Source organism: Carassius carassius, chromosome 14 (assembly GCF_963082965.1).
Source record: "Carassius carassius chromosome 14, fCarCar2.1, whole genome shotgun sequence".
NCBI lineage: Eukaryota > Metazoa > Chordata > Actinopteri > Cypriniformes > Cyprinidae > Carassius > Carassius carassius.
The window spans coordinates 17,737,708-17,760,960 of NC_081768.1; the positions used below are offsets into that span (position 1 = coordinate 17,737,708).

Sequence of the window (23,253 nt, forward strand, 5' to 3'; positions counted from 1 at the left end):
TATCTTCCAGGAAAGATTACCCATGCGAACCAGATTCTGTTAACAGTACTAATCAATAATTGATGAAGATACATGTGAGGTAATTGACAAGCTCACAGAAGAGGTGCAAAGATTATTATCATAGCTAGCTGCAGGATGTAGGAATGTGAAGCAATTCACAGGTCAATAGTTATCTAAAATATAAACTTTGCAGTTATAAGTAAACAGCTTATAGGTAACATAAGTAAAAACGAGTTTTAAAATTCATAAAGTAACAACATTTTTATCTACCGAATAGTGTAACCATTGACAAGATTATCAGGCTGTAAATGCCCCTTAGAATATAGCACTTAAAGTCCACAAACACAAACACTTAAACACATTTCTCCAAAGACTACAAGTCAATGATTCAAATACAATAATACCCTTGTGAAGAAGTGTGCTCTGTTGTATTGAATGTGCATTTGTGCACTTCAAATCTTAAAAATACATAAAAATCTGAATGTGCAGCTATTGATATTTTAGTGAAAAAAAGTCAAATTAAGTGTACTTAAAGACAATACACTTACTATTTTTTAACAATAAATTACATTTATATTATTATGCTTTATTAATATTTTATCATGCTTTAAATATAAACACTTATTTTGATCTGTTGACTAATTGATTATACTTTTTGCTAAATTGCAACTCATACAAACTTCAATAAAATTACATTCAAGTGTTTTAGTTTATAAATACTTGTCAGTACATTCGCTGTATACTTTAAACATACTTCAAAGACAATAAAATAATTAAATGGCACATAAATAAAATGTACTTAAATCCTATATGTACATAAATCTCTATATAAATCTATATTAGGCCTACATTTTCATTAAACTGCAATAACTTTTGCTCACCCTCATGTCTGTGTTCCGAAGATAAACGGAGGTCTCACGGGTTTGGAACGACATGAGGGTGAGTTATTAATAACATAATTTAGATTTTTGGGTGAACTATCCCTTTAAGGATTATTAAGCAATATTAGATAGGCAGACAGACAGACAGACAGATAATCAAAGAAACAAACAAACAATCAAACAAAAACATACATAGCCTAAATAAGTAAGTAAATAATTAAGCAAGCAAGCACGTATGCACATATGACCCAAGGAATGATTGAGTTTGAGCCTCTCTTCAGCACAAGACAGTTCTCGGCCAATGATGTCAATCATAGAGGCGAGGCCCCTCCCATCACACGGACAGCGCGCGGCCGTCAATGGCACGTCACCTGTCTCTAACATGTAGCTAGAAACGCTAACTCGGCTCGAAATTCAACTCAGATGACCACCAGTCAGGGCGCACTTATTTTTTCGTCCAGCCGAAGTGAAACAGCATGTCAAAAATGTTAATTACAGCTCGTAATCCCAGATGAGAGCCGTTGAGGGCAGACCTGACCGTGTGAAATTAACCGCATTTGCTAGCCAGCTAGCTGGGTTTACCTTTAGCTGCGCTAGTCGAAACGCGCTAATATCAATAACGGCCCGAATATTTAGATGTTTAGCGAGTGGCTTCTCGTCAGAAAGGCACATTTGACGGCCGCCTGGAACGTGGCGTCTACTGGAAGGGTGATTTGGACATAAAAGTAAGTTACACCACCTTTTGTCAGACTTAACTAGCAGGTAAGCGTTATCTACTGGGCTGGACGTGTTTTGTAACTGCTGCACTGAGGGCCAGTACTGTTGCCTGCTCCTGGAAACAGACCTGTTAATGGATGCGTATTCAAACCTAACGAGTTGCCAGTTTAATTAATATTTTGAGTATCATAGGTATTGAACGGTATCATTTGCCTACAGTGTTCCAGATGCTGTCTAACGTTACGTTGGTAGCTAAATTGGTTTCGAGACTAATTATTTTGATTCTTGAAGTAAACACTCTTTCTAAAGACAACACCAGAACTGGCATTTGATAATTTAGGAGATGCTCTTGTTTTTTATGGAGTGGTGGTTTTATTTTCTTTTTCTTTTTTTAAATGTAAATACAGTCCTATATAATATGTAAATTCACTCCAATCAGTGCAAAAACAAGCCAATTTTAGCTGGTTATCAGTGTCAGGAATACATTTTTTAGTTTGATGAAGGCCTTATTCTAAACCTATACATAATTTTGTGTCAGATATTTTGTTATTGTAAATTGAATGAACATCCACTCATAATATATGTGATATTTATAATATATCATCAGATATTGCATGCAAAACATGTACATTTCATTCTTATTATTAGTCGCTGAAGCTTTAGATTTTGATTGCTTTTTTCCCTTTAAGGCTTTTTGCTATAAACCCTGGTTCATTTCTGACCCTGTAAGTTATAAGTGTGATTTAAACTGATTAGCTGATGGACACTACATGGCACAAAAAAACAAACAAAAAGGAAACCCTTCTGTTACAATGATGACTAAGTCGGCTTCTAGAAGTGATCGTTATATTAAATATAGATCAACAGCATTTGTCAGGTTAGCCATTTTAGTAGAACACTGGAATTCTCTGCTGACAGTTATTAGAGATTGTGGTATTTTAAAATGTTCAAAACTAAATGTGTGTGCTTTGTGAGTGTTAGGCAGTTGTAGTTTACTGTGGACAGCCAACTGCATGTTCTGTGCTGTGTACTTGTAGCAGTGGATTTCACTTATGGTGGATGGTCAACTTAAAGTCCGCATGAACCAGAAGTTGCAAACGACTTTTCTCCAGTGCTGTGACGTATTTCCGAGAGAAATGGAATACTAAATGAGGAAAAATAGTGGGCGTGGCTTTATTTTCCAACTAGCACCTGATTGAATCTAGAAAAGTAGGTGTTTCATTCAGAAATGGAGGCAGATCTAAATGCAAGTTTACAATCGGTTGTTGAGGATTAATCGCCACCTGAAACACCGCCAGCAGTCCCACTTTCCGTCAAACTTTGTGAGGTACCAACGGTGTAGAATGACGGGAGGGGCATTTTCAGATTTTGATTAAAGATTACGAAGCCAAAATTTTTTTTGTGTGTGTGGATTGACTTGAATGGATGAATTGTTCACCACAAAACGATCAATTTAGGCAAACAAAGTAAATATGGTCAGTTTTGACCTTTCTTATTATTGCACAGCTCTATATATCCAACTTTACCCACATAATAAATAAATATTACACACATAAGGAAATATATACTATATAGCAAGTCTCAACTGTTTGATTGTTTAGGCTGTATAGTAGCAAAACATAATTATCACTAGAGCTGAAACAACGAATCGATTTAATCGATTAAAATCGATTATTAAAATAGTTGTCAACTAATTTAGTCATCGATTCGTTGCTAAATAACTTTTATTTGCCGTAAGTGGCTCATTTCGTGCATATTTCAAATCTGCGGTGACCAAAGTGTGGCAGCAATGAGTCACCGGAGGTTTTACTCAGCCAGTACAGCAGGAGAAGTAGCGAATAGCCAATAGCTGGCCTCGTTTTATGTCACGTGCTTCCCGAACAGCGTCTCTGCAGCATTAAGCGTGATGTGGGAGTACTTTACTTTGAGCCTTCAAAAAAGAAGAGTAACCTGTAAACTCTGCACTACTGAACTGTTTAAGGGGACGTTCACATATCGCGTCTTTTGCGCGCTAAAGTTCGTTATTTCCAACACCGCACCGCATTGAGTTAAAAACATTTCAACTTTTCAGAATGCCGCAAGCGCACCGCGGGTCATGTGACAAGAACTAACCAATCAGCTTCATCCTTTCCCGTAACAACGTTAAAACTTCAGTCAAGATGAAAGGAACAGCTGATCATAGTTATATGGATTTCCATTTTGCAGAGCTACTGCAAGCGATTTTTTGAGCTGCAAATCCATTTATCCTTTGCTGAAATTTCCGCGTCTTCAAGGAGAGAGCATGTCATGGTTGCTTAGCAAAGGCAGACGCCTCAGGGGCGCTTCTGCCCAAGCGCTTTGGAAAGAAGGAGAAAGCGGTGCGCCTGGCGTTTCACGCGTTTTTAGGCGCGATATGTGAACGGCCCCTAAGACTTTCATTTGTGCAGATTCTCCAGTACAATGTTGTTTGCAAAGGTTTAGTCGTAAAAGCTTATAACATTGCTTTTTAACAGTTAACATTTAAAGCTTTACAAACATGTTCTGTGATCAGTTTGTCGTTTACCAGTTCAAAATTCAGTCGTGCAGCCTAATTATGACTGAATGAGAGAGGTAAATGTTTAAAGATATTTGAAATGCACTTTTTTTTCTAAGTATTCACTGCTCTTTTTCACACAGCAGGTTTTTTGTGTGTGTCCAATTTTTTTTTCTGGACAACCTTTTGATGGATTTTACTTTAAATTGTGAGTTCCATTCATGCCATTGGCACTTTTTTCGAAGGATTGTTTACAATTTCACAGCAAAAGCTATAAAGCTGTTTCCCAGTAAATAATAAAATACAATGCACTGCAATTTTATTGTTTTATCCTTATTCTTCGTGAAAATATGTTCTGAAAGATTCCTTAATAAGCTTTGTTCGGGATGTTAAACTACTTTAGGAGCTCTAAGGACTGCCATGGTGAAAACATTATTTGAAATCTCCTTGTGAAATTTGCTAGAGTATGGGTCAGTGTTCTGATTGCAGAAGAGTTCGACAAAGGATTACTAACACATAATAAAACAACTCCAGGTATATTTTTGATGAGGATATGGCAGTGCAAAATGGTTAAAATCTCTTAAAAATCTATGCTGAAGGATAAAGAGCATTTATTAATAATTTACTTGGGGGAAAAAATGGAAAAACTAAAATATAAGTACATAAACCGATTAATCGATTAAGTGTAAAAATAATCGACAGATTAATCGATTATCAAAATAATCGTTAGTTGCAGCCCTAATTATCACACAGCTCTACACATAGCTCCAATATGCCTGGGCAAACTAATCAACATGAATATATCGGTGTTCTTTTATTGTTCCATTTGTTTTCCCCATGCTTGACAAATCTTGCCTGTATGTGCATAATAAGCATGTGCCGCCTTCTTGACAAGAGCCCTACTTTTAAAACAACACCTGCCATGGTGTTTATTTGTCATCTCTAATAAATTACATTACATGGCATATCCAGTTAAAGACATCAACACTCGCCACTTTGACTTCTTGATTGTTTATATCATCGTAAAATGTTAAATATATTACTGCACAACTCTGACTATAAGGCATGAAAATATTGAGATTCATTGTTCAAATCCATATATTTTTTGTAGATTGGCTTACTCGAGTTGCCCTGAAATCAGCAACAACAACAAAATAATGGACATATTTCATGAAATTAGCTTTAGTGTTTGTACTGCTTGACTGGACTCAAATAGAAATTGGCATGCAATCATTCCATTTAAATTTGTTTTCTGGGTTATTTCACTAGACTTTACATATATAGAACATTCAGTTGCATGCGGTTTGTATTGTTTCTTTCTGTTTCTCTCTGTTGCTCATTGATATCACTGAAATAGAATACATTTAGTTTACCAAAAACTTGATCACATGCATGAGCAAGTAAATAATAATTCACTTAAATGTGTTTGGATTTGATCTAGGAAATGCATTTGGAATGAGACATTTATTATTTAGGAAATGTACAAATTGTGTTAACTTAAGTCTTAAAGTCTTAAAGTGAGCTGCAGATCACTGACAAGCTATACAATATCACGTTTATTATTGCAGATGAATCGCCTTCGATAATGAACGGGATATTGCATAGCTTGTCAGTGACTGACAGTGACTGATACCATGACTGAAGTGCCCTTGAGCAAGTGGTAGATACAAAGGCAGTCAATGTAAGGAAATCTGACAGCATTCTGCCATCAATAATATCTTAATTTGTGTTTTGAAGTTTAACAAAGGTCTTGTGGGTATGGAACGACATGAGGGTGAGTAATTAATGACAGAATTTTCATTTTGGGGTATACTAACCCTTTTAAAAGTAAAATATGTATAGATGTATGTACTGTATTTTCCGCACTATAAGGCGCACCGGATTATAAGGTGCACCTTTAATGAATGGCCTATTTTAGAACTGTTTTCATATATAGGGCGCACCGGATTATAAGGCGCATAGAATAGAAGACACTGCAGTCAAACGTTTGACTGGGTTTGTGTTATGCATCCACTAGATGGAGCTGCGCTAAAGGGAATGTCAACATTTTGACAGAGCGCCTTGATCCATATATAAGGCGCTCCGGATTATAAGGCGCACTGTCGTTTTTTTTAGAAAAATAAAGGCTTTTAAGTGCGCCTTATAATGCGGAAAATACTGGAAGCAAATTAGACAATTATCTTTTTTTTTAAATGTGACAAGATTGCAAATTCGAAAGTGAAAGCATCAGAAGACAGGCTTATAACCCAGCAAAAAAGGATCGCCCGTTCACAAAATAGAAACATTCAGACACCATTTCTGGAAGGATTTTGTATTCATTGTCTTGCTTAATTTTTTTCCATCTGAGTAAAAAATATAAGTGAATCGGCATTAAATTTCTTCTTTGATTCTAGCCAGTCGTCTTTTCATGTAATTGCAGAAGAATAAAACTTCCACAGATGAAGATGCGGAGTGTGACGGTGTGACACTTGCCGGTGCCCTCTAATGACATTTCAATGAAAGCGGATCCTGCTATAAAAATATGTAATGTAATTAAGAAGTGTATTAATTTATGACAACAATAAAACCGAACCCTGTCATTACAAGCTATGTTGCTAATATGTTCACAATCTTCACAAGTTTCAAATAACTATAAGGCCATCCTTAAAAATATTCTTGTTTGCCAATAACCCGACCGACCCAATTAATTATTTTTTCCCCTTTTAGTCCGACCGACTTGCCGACTGTAACTGCGTTACGACCACAGTCTATGGTTAAGACCCAAGGATTTTTTTTTACTCTTCAAACAACTAATACAAATGCAATAAACGCTTTTCACATGCTCTCACACCACATATCCATTTTCTCATGCACAGAAAAATCGCGAAGCAAAGAGGACACGGAGACCGACAGACCAGACAGAGCATGTTACCTATGATAGAAAAATAACTCAGCTCTCAGATTTTGTCAATTTTATTATGAAATTCAAAATAAATACTCCTCCGCTCGACCAGGAACTCTGTGTAATCCGTATGGCCGTAAACATGTGCAGTCAATGTGCAACAAAGGCTCGTGAATTTCGTTTTTATTCCAGGCCTGTAGTTTTGTGCTGTTGTTAAAACAGGCAACCACACAACACGCTCTTCCCGAAATCACTGGACAGCATACGTACTAAAAAAAAAAAAAAAACTTTCTGACAGCTTGAGCTAACATCTGCTACAGCTGCCTACGGGACCAACACGCTACTTCTGCTAATTCTGCTACTTCTTTAGCAGCAAAGGCACGCAGTAATGGCGGCGCTGCTTTACTTCCGTGTTTCGCCCAATTTGTCTATAGGCTGTGCAGCTTGCCACCCATGTATCACGCAAAGGTCTTTTCCTGCCTAAAAAAATTTAAAGAGTGCTTGGTCACTGATAATAGGGATGGTTTATGAGCAGTTTTCTGGTCATTGGTAACAGAGCTGCACGATTTATCGAATGCGTTTGTCATGCTCATCTTGTCAGTAAAGCCGGTTCTGTGATTATTAGTGGATCGGATGGAGCACCGAGCTGTAGTTTTCCGACAAGCTATACCAAAAAATCGCAGACAATATAATCATACGATTATGAAATTGCACAACTCATAAGCTCTGCCATTTTTGTTGCATATGAGAAACCTCAAACGGCAAATGAAACTGAAAGCATAACGAAACCATGCTACTCGTTTGAACTGCGCAGTGCTTAGAGACTAGAGCCTGGTTTATACTTTCCGTGTAAGCAGTAGTGTGACCAGAAAATGCTAGTAGTTTTCCAACAAACTATGCAAAAAAGAATAGCAGAAAATATCGTACGATTATGAAATTGAAGAAACCATTCACGATAATGACTGCTGTTTGCGTATCTTCTTAGTGAACTACAGCTCTGTGTAATAAATGCTGCTCCATCTGAAAGCACATAAAATATCACATTTAATAACACATTTTTACTCCAAACTCAGTTTATAACGTCAGCCGAGTGTTTGAAATAAATCCTTCTGAGAGATTATGTAGCTAGGGCTGTCGCTGTGAGGGAATTTCCCTTGCGTTAATTTTGAGTGGCTCAATAGTGCTGTGTTCGGTATTATCGCCATATATATCTATCTGTGTGTGTATGTGTTACGATATAATTTACAAGGTCATGTTCAGAAAACAATGAAATCAAAACCAAATAGCGTCGAAACAGGAAGTGAAGTAAACTAACACTCCACATAACAAAACATGAACCTGGCAATAAGATCATTAGGCTATCGTTAGCCTATATGTATAACGCTTAGTTCTTATCTTACTGGAAAAGAGACTTTCTATTGATATTTCCACCTGCGCACGTTCTATGTTTTTTGAACAGCAAATCAGAATATTAGAATGATTTCTGAAGGATCATGTGACACTGAAGACTTAAAGTAATGATGCCAAAAATTTAGCTTTGAAATCACAGGAATAAATTACATTTTAAAATACATTCAAATAGAAAACGGTTATTTTAAGTTCTAAAAATGTTTCAAAAGTTTACTGTTTTTGCTGTACTTTGGATCAAATAAATGCAGGCTTGGTGAGCAAAAGAGACTTCTTTAAAAAAACATTACACATTTTACTGTTAAAAAAAACTTTTAACTGGTAGTTTATATATATATAATATATTTAATACGCCCATTTTTAATATTAAAATTATTAAAAAGTTGTTTCAATCAATGATTCAACAACTCACTCATAAACCTACTTCCCTTGTTTCATTACTGTATGAATCAGCGTTTTTGAACGATTCTCTTAAATTAATAATTCATTCATTGACATACATTTTTAAGTCACTTGACTCAATGCAATCGACACAAATGTTATTTGAAGCACAGTTACTTTCAAAAGGGGATTTGCTCTATTTTGATCGCTGTTTTGGATATCAGTGTTTATATCTGAACTATAAACTTTACCCCAGTATTAGTGATAATATGAATGACTGTAAGACAGAAATAATACTGTGTAGATGAAAAGACAGTTTGTGAAGACGTTTTTTAACCAAACATGGTAAGTGCACTCTCTGTGTCAGCAGCAGTGCAAACACAGATTTGAATGATCCAGTAAGACTTTGTCAAAGGTTTAATAAACTCGGGGAATCATTGTCATTTAGAAATGAGATTGTATGTGTGTTTGAATCGAGATTGCGAACTTTTAACAATAAATCATGCAGCTCTACTTTACGGTTGAGATTATATCGCCACCTGTCCAACAAGTGCTCCTGAATTTCTTAATTAAAGGGTTAGTTCACCCAAAAATGTAAGAAAAATATCCATATTTCAAACATAATAAACACTTTTCTCTCACTTCTGTTATCTCTCGTATGTGGAAGCAGTTCCGGCGGATGTCGTAGTACGTCGGTGCTGCGTGATTAGTGACGGATGCGGAGAGAGAACAAAACAAAACACTGGTCACGAATTAGAAGTGTGCCTTGCCTATGTAACGTTACTACGACTAATATTACATTTGAAATGTGGATATTTTTGTTACAAAATCACATGCATTCACTACAGAAGTCCTTTATTCACCCCCCAGAGCCATGTGCGGCACGTTGTATTATGAATGTGCGTGCTTTATTTTGACGACTTGTGGACTGTTCAACTGCAACACCCGCTGACTGCAATGATAAAGCTTGGAATAGCCAGGACAATTTTTAATACAACTCCGACGGGATTCGTCTGTAAGAAGAAAGTCATATACACCTAGGATGCTTCAATGTTAAGTAAAACACGAGCTAATTAAAATTTTTGGGTGAATTTACCCTTTAACTGGTTAAGCTGTGTTTGATCCAGGGTTGAAGCTGAACTTTGCAGGAAGTTAGATCTCCAGGAACAGGATTGGACACCCCTGGTTTAATGCAATCCGGTGTTTAAATTGTCAATTGTATCTATAGGTTAGTTACAGTCTTGATATTCTTGACTTCGCATAAAAAGATTGTTTCAGATCTTGAATCTTGATTGGGTGTTATAAGATAATTGTGTGATAATTTGTGAAGATCGCCAACATGTGAGAGCTTCATCATAAAACTTAGAACTTAATGTATTTCATCTTTTGTAGGTGATTAGAACAACAGATATAATGTTGCTAAGCTTTGATTGTGGTTTACCTTGGATCAGATGTGCTTTTATGGAGTACCATTGTTTGCTGGATCTGTCTTGAAAGCCTTCGCTCAGTAGCTAATCGAGTACTGCATGCATCTCATGAGTGGATTAACAAATTGAGTTAGCTTGTTAACCCCACTATCTTGAATCCCTCTGAACCTTTAGGAGGCTTGCTGATATTTGCAAACTCTTTGATTAGTGATAGTTACTAGGGATGCACGATCATGATTTTTTTTAATCTTGCGAAGTAACAAACAAGAAAGAAGGAAAGTGTGCATAAACAAGATGTTTATTTGGTATTTAATAGGCCAAAATAGCTTTTAGCTATTGAAAACAATAACCATAACCATCTGAAATTAACGGCAGTATCTGCACAGTAAGTAGCCTTCATTCAATACAACCATAGATGGTACAGACATCAGCATTTTGCTTTTGTTTTTGAATTGGGTTGAAACTACATAGAACTGGCCTTAAATGAAAAGATTAACTGTAACCATGTGAAATTAAAGCCAATAACTGCATAGTTCTACGATCCAAACAACACAATCAACACACGTTCAATGAGATGTTTCTTAATCATCATTCAGAATTTGTTTTAGTTTTTAAATATTGGTTTTAAATTAAAAGAAAAGGTCTTTACCAGTGAGACTAAATAAAAGTATGGTATATAAATACATTATTCCAAAATGTTAAAATCAAATAATGTTGGTGCGAATAAAAAAAAGATGCAAAGTGTTTAATTCATCCAAAAAAAATAAATAAAAAATTAGGGTAATGATTCACATCTATATTTTTTTACTTGAGCCAATGAAAAATAAATAACTTATTGTCTCAAGTAAAAAAATATAGATGTGAATCATTACCCTAATTTTTTATTTATTTTTTTTTTTATTTACAAATTGGGCGAAAAATGTTTAATTGGATGAATGAAACACTTTTTTTCAGTGTGCTACAGCAGGTGATTTTTAAATCAAATTAAGTCTATGTAATTTTAAGGTAAAATAAAAATAATCATCCTAATGCAGAACTGACGTTTACTTCTGGCTTTTCAAACGTGTATGCAAGTTCCAATTTATAAAAAAAAAAAAAGAGAGAAAAAAGCCAAAAACCGGGCGATTGCCGATCGCGTATTTTAAGCAAAAACCGTCCGGTTTCGATTTATGGCCGGTCAACCGGTGCATCCCTAATAGTAAGATAACATTAAGTCATGTTGCACTTTTTGGATCCTAACATTACCGTGTACTCAAAAACTACATTAACATTTTGCATTTTGATTCCAGTGCACGCTGGCTGATCTGACCTCTGCTCTACAAGTTTAACTAAAAGGAATTGGTAGAAAATTTTGCAGTCCAATAAGCTTGAGAGATAGGTCCTGGCTAATGAATGTTGACTGATCTGATGTAACAAAGGCAGTAAGTAATTGAGCTGATTAATTTTAATTCCTTTTTTAAGACTCTTCTATTAAGTGTAGGATCACATTTTTAAGTCTGTAAAAACATTTTGGGTTATGTTTGTTTGTAGTGTAGGGTAAGCCTAGAATAGCGTTTCTTTTTTTGTGCCATATTTGTCAAAAAAAAGAGAGAAAAGGATGATATGAAAACAATTATTATTAGGTGACAATATTTTTTAAAATATGGAACTTTTTGGAAAAAAAAACAAAACAAAACAAGGGTTTTAAAAGAAGAGTTTAAGGATGGTCCTGCATGTGCCATAACACACTTAACTTCTGTCCACAGAATCAAGAATAACTGGAGAACATGAAATGGTCTGTTCTTCTCTGTTGTTATTAGGTAATGGATTTTGTCATTGCTTGGAGGCACTTGTCTTCTCAGAGACTTAAAATACATCCAAAATACACTTTTGCTCGGCTGTGAATCAGCGGTAATGATGCAGCTGTTCATGTATTGATGTAATAAGTTTCTTTGTCCTTAGGGCTCCATAAACAACACAAGGCATGTTGAGCAGTTTAAAACCCACTGTCTATTTAAGGGCTGTGACATGTGATACACTGGCCTTTAAAGTTTCACATGCAAGGAGCACATAGTGTACGTGAAGCCCTGCATTGCATATGTTTGCACATAATTGTAATCGTCTCACAAAGTTGTTCATTTCCAAACTCTTCACTTTGCCAGCTGCTCTTAGTTTCAGTCAAATGTAGGGGTGAGCGATATAGCAAAAATATCATAATGATATATTACAATTCACAATTTTATCACAATTCTTTTTTGCAGGTTGTCTGAGCATTGCAGCCAAAATTCCCTGTTATAAAGACATTTCTAGGTAACAAAATATAAAAAAGAATGGTGGATTTTTGGCTAAGGTGGGCGAAGATAAAATTAATAATCTTTAATTATTGTATCTTTAAAAAAAAATAAGAACAAAGATGCCCATTACAAATACACATAATATACAAATAAAACGGTGCTTTATTTTCAGGTAAAATATTCAGCAGGAGCATTCAAGAAATTGAATTAAATTCTATATAGATTTATTATTATTACTATTATTAAAGGAAAGCAACTGTATTAAAGTTCTTCAGTCAAGAGTAGTGAGTGATTTTTCTTTTTGTGTTTTGTTGTTTTATTAAAGGAATAGCTAGTTCACCCCAAAATAAAAATTGTCACCTGTCTGTCAGTTCTGTCATAGTGTTTTATACCACCTTTTACTCGCTCAAAATTTGTTTTAAACATAAATGAGTTTCTGTCTTCTGCTGAACATAAGTGTTATTTTAAAGAATGTGGAAAAACAAAGAGTTGCTGGTCTGCTGACTTTTATAGTATTTTTCCTACAATCCAATTGAATGGGGACCAGCAACTGTTTGGTTTTTTAAAATATTTATTTTTTTATTCAGCACAATAAAGAAAATAATACAGGTTTGGGACAGCATGTGAGTAAATAACGAAAGAAATAAAATTTTACGGTGAACCATCCCTTTAATGACAGTCAGCAGCATGTTTAGTACTGTCCCTTTAAGACCTACATGCATCTAATATACAGGCACATATCTGACTTTCTCTCAACGGTTTAATTTAATTTTAGAAATAACTTAGTCTATATGTTAGCCTTGTGTGTTTTGCAGGGGTGCGCTGATCCAATACTCCGTATCGGTCCGATACTGCAATTTTCTGCAGAATCGGGGTATCGGTCAGACAAGACTGATCCAAATATGATCTTCTGCATATACTATTGTCCTATTGTTAAACTCCACGAAAGGCACAAAAACTTTATAAAGCACCATTAAGTTTTTGTGCACTACATTCCAAGTGTTTTGAAGCCGTTCCATAGTTTAATGTCAGGTACAGATTAATATTTAAGTCATTAAATTCAAGTTCACAAACTCTTCTCTCTGCTGCGGCTGACAGACTTCAGTCAAAAGTGTCCAAGATCAATATTCCTATTATTATACTTGATCTGTAAATAAAGATCAGTGGTTTTACATAAAGGGACTTTATCTTGCTGGAGTTTAGTGCTGTTTTTAAAGCAGGTTACTTTCTACCGGATGTCTGTTAGATCACAACACTGGAGTAGAGAGCACTATGAATTGTTCTTCATGTGAACAGTAAATTAAATTTAAAACTTAAAAGAAAAGGCTCAATAAACTATTGCAAAGATATAATACACTATGCATCAGTGTCTCTTTACTTTGTGCTCTCAACTTTTCTATGTGTAGAGCTGTGCACTTTGACTTCATTTTGCTTTAAGCTAGGGCTGGGCGATATACAAAAAAAAACATGATATCTCGATATTGTCAAATTTTTTACGATATTCGATATATATCTCGATATGTTTGCATTTGCATTTAAATAATAAAAAATAAAACATGATTTTCTTTTGCCCATTAAAAAAATTAAAAAACCCATTTAGATTAAACAGCTAATTTAAGCAGTTAAAAAATCTAGACCAAGAGATCACTTACTGCTTTTTATTAAATGAATACATGTAGGCCTATATGTAACTGAAGCAGTGCAAATTAAGTAACAGTTACAGAAAGTGCATTCTGTCAACTTTTTAGTGCATGCAATTCACAATTTAAACTATGCAACTGGGATAAGTATTTTATTTTAATTTTTTTAACAAGTTTTTAAGCTAAGAACACAAGTCTGTCAACTGTCTGTGGTTTTAAGCTCTTTGGCATGAAACTATGTTCCTACTGACACTAAAAACCCTCTTAGATGGGGAGCTAGTTGCTGAAGCACATAGCTATTTCTTATATATAAATATATATAAATGAATACCAAAGACTTTTGCATTTTCTCTGTCTATATTATGGAAACTGGTAAACATATCAGTGAAATTCCCCAATAGTAATTCCAAATGGCCATAGCCTATGTTTCTCTATTCAAACATTAGCGGTCGAGTAAGTGCATTTATTTTAAGATCACAAACGCAAACAATACAGTTGAGATCTCACGACAGAACACAGACCGGCTGAACGACGCTTTCATTAGATCGCTCAATTCCAGCTTGTTAGTGTTTTCAGATTACCGTCAGCGGCTCTTCCGCAATGAGGAGTGAGCACATGCGCATGGTTGCCAGATTGCTTAAAATAAGCAAACACCGGGCAGAAAATGTATCCTTGTAACAGTGGAGCTCTGATTCAGAGATTTAAACTCTTGTTATCTGGCAACCGCTATCATTACAGCTCTCGTAGTAGAGGGGCGTAGAGCAGTCAGCAGTTACAGGTTCCTTTTTTGGACATTCGGCGCGTTCTTTTGGGAAAGTATGCTTGAATTTGAAATATTCGATATTCCCAATATATTCAAATTGTACATCGTCGTCAAAATTATTCCGATATTATCGCTAATATTCGATATATCGCCCAGCCCTACTTTAAGCGCATCTTTCTGTGCACGGGATGTACCTAAAGCACTTTGTGCCACTCTGTATTGCAGCCTTTCATGTTGTAATACGTTTACGCAATGAAAGATTATTATTAGCCTTTCTTGTTGTCTTAACTATCATATGTTGTTGCCTCATTACTTTGCTATACATTGAAAAGAAATGTCTTTTAATTTTATTGTATATTAATTAATATATAAATATATTGTTTTTCATGAATGTATAGGCCTATTACCACAATACAAAGTGTTGTTTAACATCTTACCAGATTTAGCCTTGTACTTATTCACTTTTATTTGTTCCCCACTAAATGTTTTTTTTTTCACTAAACATTTAGATTTGATAAAATTATTGTGCACTCATGATTTTTCTAGAGTAACTTTTGCTACTGAATTATCCACTAACCTAGTATATAGTAGTGTATTTGTCATAGATTATGATTATATATTTAATTTGTTGTTTTTCTTTACAATGAATTGTCTATATGTGTAAGTTTGTGTTTAAGACACAAGAATGATGATCAGGTCAACACACTGAGGTATAGAAATTCTACACTGATAAAAAAAAAAAAAATTACTGTGATGGTATCGGATCGGTATCGGTCGATACTCAGAATTTCTGGTATCGTATTGGTTATGAAAAAGTTGTATCAAGCCAGCCCTGGTGTTTTGACAGTATTAGCGCAAAAGCTTACATAGTCCAGTAAACAGGATCTGTTTGACAGGGTTTTTTAGAGCATTTGCTTCGGCTGATCCCCTTCAGCCGCACATCAGAACAGGGCATCAAAGAAATGTATAACGGCTCTAAAGCAGATGCAAATAATGTACTAGGGATGTTCATTTTGGTTATTTTTCCCAACCGACGCTCGTTAACCAATTATTAACCATTAACTGACAAGATTATTTTAAATTAGAATTGAATTCAATTAGAAAGGATAAGTGTCTGTGACTCCTTTAAAATTCTAACATTTGTTTCCCAGGGAATAATTTTACATGCGCAAAAACCAACAAACAACAGAACATGACTATTCACAATGTCTTCATATCACATCACGCACCTGCAGCACTACTGCGAGCGGAGAAAAACATAATAAAGCTAGGCTATATATAGTGAACATATATAGTGATATATTTTTACTTTAATAATAAATTACAAAAATGAATGTAAAAAGCAGAAACAGATGGCAGAAAGCGGCATCTTATTTTTCTTAAGGCTTATTTTATGCATAAAGATTTGTTTTTATTGTGAATGTACACAAATAAAGGCAAACTTTTTACAATTCCGATTATCATTATGACTTAAAGGATAATCATAATAAAATACGGTCAGTCAAACATGAAAAAAAAAACCCACACTGCTCAGTTTTAGTAATAAAATCTGTGCTGTTAAAGGGTTAGTTCACCGGAAAATGAAAATTATTTCATTAATAACTCACCCTCATGTCGTTCCAAACCCGTGAGACCTCCGTTTATCTTTGGAACACAGTTTAAGATATTTTAGATTTAGTCCGAGAGCTCTTAGTCCCTCCATTGAAACTGTGTGTATGGTATACTGTCCATGTCCAGAAAGGTAGTCCATGTGACATCAGAGGTCAGTTAAAATTTTTTGAAGCATCGAAAATACATTTTGGTCCAAAAATAGCAAAAACTATGACTTTATATATCATTGTCTCCTCTTCCATGTCTGTTGTGAGAGACTGACTCGTTCTCGAGTCAAGAACCGTTTCTGTCAGAAGCGTCCGATTCGAGAACTGAGGAGCTGATGATACTGCGCATTGTGTTGTGTGATTCAGTGTAAAGCAGAATGACACACAGAGTGTCTGAACCGAACTGGTTCTTTTGGTAATTGATTCTGAACTGATTCTGTACTAATGTTATGAGCCTGGGAAAACCGAAGGCTTGAATGAAGTGCAATCATCGCCAATGACGCCATTACGTCAAGTGCAAAAGAACCGGTGAACCGTTTTCTTCAAACGGTTTATTGAATCGAGCTGTCCGAAAGAACTACTGGTGATCCGAAAACCAATGCAACCGGTTCTTGACTCGTGAACGAGTCGGTGTTCATCTTCAGTTCTCTCTTCACAGCAGTTCAGTCAGTGTACTGTTTGAGTAAATGAATTACTCCGGGATATTGGTTTGTTTTAACTCGTAGGTAGTGTCAGCCACATTAAAAAAGTTAACAGCTTAAGTCATTTGTGGATTAATGCATATTGGAGACCCGAACAGTTTAAAGCGATTCAGTTCGATTTGGTGAACTGGTTCAAAAAGATCCGGTTACATCGAATGAACCTGATATCACAGACTGCTGTGTTTTGAACTCTCTCTCACAACAGACACGGAAGAGAAGACAATGCTGAATAAAGTCGTCGTTTTTGCTATTTTTGGACCAAAATGTATTTTCGATGCTTCAAAAAATTCTAACTGCCCCTCTGATGTCACATGGACTACTTTGATGTTTTTCTTACCTTTCTGGACATGGACAGTATACCGTACACACAATGGAGGGACTGAGAGCTCTCGGACTAAATCTAAAATATCTTAAACTGTGTTCCAAAGATAAACGGAGGTCTCACGGGTTCGGAACGACATGAGGGTGAGTTATTAATGACATAATTTAAAATTTTTGGGTGAACTAACCCTTTAAGTGTTATCACCGTACCACCATGATGTTATGCATAACATTTTGTTTTACATGGATATTGGAAAATGACTGAAATAGGCTATAATAAATAAATTTACAAAACATTTGATTGTGTCGAATGAGAGACCCAACGTTGCTTTGGCTCGTCGTATGTTGCTATAACTTCTTAAAGACAATTTTTTATTCTTGTTCTTTTTTAAATAGGCTATTGTTAATGGAAATTATATTTATTACAATGTTTTCACCTTTCATGTCGGCATTAGGCCTATTTCTGAATGAAATAATAAAATGCAACTTATTAATAGCCTATGCGACGTATGTTTTTTATCTCTAAAAAAAAACAAATTTTTATATGTGTAGTATAGGCTATTTTAACGATGCAGTAAACCTTTTTAAATATTTTCATAAATTACTGTAAATGAATTTTTAAACCGTTTAACATTGTATTAATAGATCAAAATTCTTAATCGACGGTTAACGGTTAACTGGTTAAAATGAATATCCCTATAATGTACTTTTGTGACTGCGAATAAGTGCAGTGTCCTGTAAGAGTAACCCTATCACTGAGTTAACGTTGATGTGAGGGCTGGGTGATAATTCGATAATGATAATTATCGCAATAAAAATGTCCTCAAAGCGACATGAAGTAGGGCCGCAGGATATATTGCATGCGATTTGTCATGCGCATCTCGTCAGTAAAGCTGGTTTTTTGATTAGTAATCTCTATCACCTGCTTTCAGATGGAGCGGCATGCAATACACAGAGCTGTGGTTCACTAACAAGCTACGCAATTCGTGCTCATAATCGCAGATGAATCGCCTGCGATAATGAACGTGATATTGCGTAGCTTGTTACTGAACTATGGCTCTAAACACAGCGATGAACACAAATGACACTAGTTTAAAGCCAAACAGGAGAAACACTGCATATAATGAGACAGAAGGCTTTTCAGTCTACACATAACCATCATTTACCATGGATTTACTGTAGTAACACTCACTGCACCAAGGTATTGTGGCAGTAATTTGGGATATTCACACTGAATTTTAATACAGAATGATTTGTGATTAAGCTATAATATGTGTGCATTCATACCGATTGTTTTTAGACAACTGTTTTTCATACAAATAGGCTACCTAAAAAACATATTCATATTTTTACCATGGTATTGAGGTGCTGTGTGTAGTTTTAACTGTTTATGCTACTATGGGAAACCAGTGCTTAAAAACCTTGGTCATAGGTTGCTACAATATTTTACAGATGTTTCTGATTTTGATAATGAACAAACATTTACCTCTGCATCCTAACTCAAGCTACTATCAAATGTGCATTTGTAAGAGACAAAAAAATCTATAAAAAGTCAAATGTATTACTATTAATATTATCAGGCAACCCAAATCTGTTTCTTGGTTTGAAACGATATCACTCATTATAACATGCAGAAACTAAGAAATTAATTTTTCTATTTAGATATTTATTTTGTTAAGGAAAATTAATGGTCTGGTTTCTACAACTTTAAATTTTTTGCAAAAATCTCGCTTTAAACTTGAAAAAAATAGATTTGACATTTATCGTAATAATTATTGGTATCGACTGATATGAAAAAATTATCGTCATAATTACCTTGATGATTTTATTTTTTGCCATATCACCCAGGCCTATGTGAATGTATGTCGCGTTGTACAGTTTCTTGAGACTGAGGTGCCAGAACTGCAGCTGACAGAATGCACTGTACTAAGATATTTCTTCAAAAGCAAATCGAGGATACATTTTTATTTTAAAAATCATAATATCGCACAATCCTAGTTCAATGAATGAAATTCACTGTTAGTTTTGCTTGTCAGGTATCTCGCTGTACTTGCAACTCCAAGGGACTGATCACAGGAAAGATGCACTGAAGTGCCCTGTTGAAGCTCTGTTACCATAGAAACCACTCTTAGCTGCCACTCCAGGCTCTGTAGGCATGGAAACGGAACATATGACAGTGGTCCAGTGGTTACATCATTGCAGTGCCACAGATCTAAGGAGTGTGTTGAACTGCTCTCTTCACTTCATTGGAATGTGGAAATCTTGTATGAACAGCCTGTCACCTGGATGTGTAAGTTTTGAATGCAGGCCAACGTTAGGTCAGGTAAGAATCATTTTATGGTCATAAACTGATTCATCATGTTAGCGGACCGAGCTGGTGATGTAGGATATTAATAGAATTCCTGGAGTCAGCCTAAGACTGTTGTCAGGATTCAGATAAGAGGTGGTTGTTGTGAAAATGCACTCTAGCCTGAACTGCCTGGTTAGTGTTGACCTTTTAAATGTATTGTCCACAGTGCCTTTTTCCTGTCTATAATGAAGATATCATGATTCATCGTGATGAGGGGACGTGGGTGATGGTGGATGAAAGTCACCGTTGGGCACAGGTGGTCTGAAATAGAGTGGATAAGAACCAGGCTGTTTTTCCTTTTGTTGCGTCCCAACATTGAAACACTCTTCAAAGGTCTAGCCCACTTCCTGTCTCTACAGGATGCGTTTTATTTGTTTGTTTTAGTGCTTTGGCACAGTGTGCCCTCTGGTTCTATGCACATTCATAGACAATGAGTTATTTTCATCTGGGCTTTTTTCATTTAGTGTGATGCTAAACAGAGCGCGTGATCAAAGCGTGGCTAATCTGGAGTCAAGGTACAGGTGCTGGAAGCTGTTTCCAATGAAAAACTATCATTTAGTGCTCAAGAAAGTGGACATCTTTTTTTATATGTAGTAACTCTTCTAATGCACTTTTATATGGGTTAATTCATCCCAAGAGATGTGATGGAAGTTGCTTGGCCATTTTACTTTTTTGTGATTACCTTTATTAATTGGAATTGCAAAACAAAATATACATTTATTTTACTTGGTTTAACCACAACTGCCATCTTGGTTTCATGGCCCACAACAACTTTTGGTTTTACAGGGTTGTTTAAAAACTCAGGAAAGTTGTGGCACCTTGAAACACAAACTTATCTGTAGACTTTTTAACATTTTTCTTATTCTTGTTTTTTATACTTTTAAACTCAAATGTAATTGTCAAGATTGCACATACTCTGTTTAGACTATGGAGCAGCAGTACTTACCACACATTTTACAAGATTAGATGTTTGTCAGTGGTGCTGAGGATCTGCAAATCAGTCGCCATAGTCCTCATCTCTCTTTACTTTTTGTGGTAAGTGAAATTTTATGTACTGTAATGTAACAGGCAGCCTTTAGCAATCGTTATGTGTTTCCGTTGTCTTTCTGAATAGCCTACGCATTCATGCTTCGGGCACACCACCTAAGTTCCCCCACCCCCTATGTCAATCGCAATGTTTCATCGTCCGATGCCAATTTTGTAGACATCGCCCAACCCTAGTGTAAGTATAGTGTTCATGTATAGTGTAGCTATTTAGTATGCATGCGGAACACTTTCATATTTTGTTTTATTTCAGCTTTTCAGTTGCCTTCATTTTGAGATTGAGTGATCCATATTTACTTCAGATAAGCCTACATGTATGTGATATTTTATGGTGAACATGGCCCTAGCTTCCCATTGATGAAAACTGAGTCTTTGCTGAAGGCTCAGGATCTGGGTAAATGGATGGGGGTTTGCATGCAATTCTATCTGGGTTTATTTATAGTGCAGTAGGCGTGAGGTGTGGCCAGCTCAGACACTCAGACATGCTGTTCTGTGACATCATTGCATACCACATGACTGGATTGCAGCTTGCTGAGCAATAGTGGGGTCTCTGGTACAAACCGGGATCCCAAATATGTAATCTTTTGCATTTTGTTAGGTTAACTTAACCACATAATAAATCTTTTGTTTGGATCCACAGTTTAATTTCACAACTTTAAGAAATAAAGGTGAATAGCAGAATTTGGCCTCATGAGCACCTTAAATGTGAAATCTATTTTTTTTTTTTTTTACACACAGACATACTCTCCAACTTTATAACAGAATGGATTTTCCTTGAATCCCCAACAGCAATAGTTGTTTGAAATTTTCCATTGGTATATATTTTACAGAAACTGTGGGAAACTCATTTGCATGAATAATTGCCTTCCTAGTGTTTTATGTGGTTAGTTAACCTGAGTCTCCTACTTTCTGAGATCTTTACTCTTCTGATAAATGGAGATTTTACAGATAAGCTATCTATATATTTTTATTGTGCTGGTTGATAGTGAATATGTTTGATAATTCATAAGTTTTTTTTTTTTTAATTTGTTGTTAAAAAATTTAGTGAATAACATTTGACACATGATCAAACGTGCAAACTTAGAATAATTAAAATTTTTCTAAATTTGCTTTTCTCTTGAGTGCAACAGAGAAAGCATGCAAAAGTGTACTATTGTAAACCTGCACTTTTTCAGTTATTGGTCTGTCAAGGCCAGTGTTGGGAGTAAACGGTGTTTAAGTATAACGGCGTTACTAATGGAGTTTAATTTTCAGTAACGGAGTAATCTAATTAATTACTTTTCCCATCGTTGCAATGCCGTTATCTTTACTGAGAATGTAAAGTGTCGCGTTACTACAATTTGGTTGAATAAAGCGCGAGGTGTCATGCTTTGGCTAGTGGATGCACATCAGCTGCCTGACACCGTTGTAATTCACATGATGATTGGCTGGGTGGGCGGTGCCCTGCTCACCCTGTCTCACTGCACGCTCTGACAACCACTAAACACAAGACGGCGTCAGCGATAATGGCATTCTCAAACTGGAAGTACCGGAAATTAAAGGCGAGAATGTTTCTGTAACATGCACTGTATGCCCAGGAAAAAAGACTTTATCCACGTCTGCCTCAAGCAACTCAAATCTTTTGAACCACCTCACATCAACACATGCTAACATGTTACTGTACTGAATATTTAGTGGTGTGTTCAAACCAGACACGACTTGCGCGAATAAATCGCACTATTCGCGCGTAGTTGGACGCTTGAACATTTTGAGGTCATACGGTTAATTCGCGCGTGAAATTAACTTCACAACAGACGCGAATTCGCGTCATGGGGCTGCTTCTGCCAGTTGAGTTCATGAAGCATTTTCAACCAGCACTTTTATTCAGATAATTTTCTAAATATTACTGTTATCGTGTCATGAAATGTAGTTTTAAAAGTATTTGATGCGAGAATGTAATCGTTTTAAACTAAAATATGCGGTTTATTTAAAAATGTCGATTTTCGGAGGTTGTCTATTCGCGTCTTTGCATTGACTTAACATTGAAATCACTCGCACCAGACGCTCTTTTTGCGTCTGGTGTGAACGCACCATAAAGAGTTGGATAGTGTTCTGTTTATGGTGCAGTAACTTTAGGCCTAATATACGGTTACAGAGATTTGCACTAATGGCCAGGTTTCCCTTTGTTTCTTTTTACCCAAGTTTAAATTTGTTTGTCTTAATTTTGCACTTGAATTTTATTTTCAATATTTATTTATGTTTTTATTTCTATGCATATCATATGGCAGGCTGCAATCTATTGAGTTCAAATAAATACAACATCTTCTAAAATACTTAGTGTTTTTATTCTTCAATCAGTTAATATAAACATCTTGTAT

At 35.6% G+C, this 23,253-nt stretch overlaps 1 protein-coding gene across 2 annotated transcripts in view; it reads left to right on the forward strand.

The window, feature by feature from the left end:
* Positions 1–1,205: 1,205 nt before the first annotated feature.
* Positions 1,206–23,253, forward strand: part of LOC132157226 (protein phosphatase 1B-like) — a 58,582-nt gene continuing 36,534 nt past the window's right edge. Inside the window, exon 1 of one of the 2 annotated variants that reach the window (XM_059566477.1) lies at positions 1,206–1,606. The gene's annotated coding sequence lies outside the window, so the exon portion shown is untranslated. Of the gene's footprint in view, positions 1,607–19,702; positions 19,826–23,253 lie in introns of those variants that run through there. The other variant, XM_059566479.1, reaches the window with a different exon arrangement.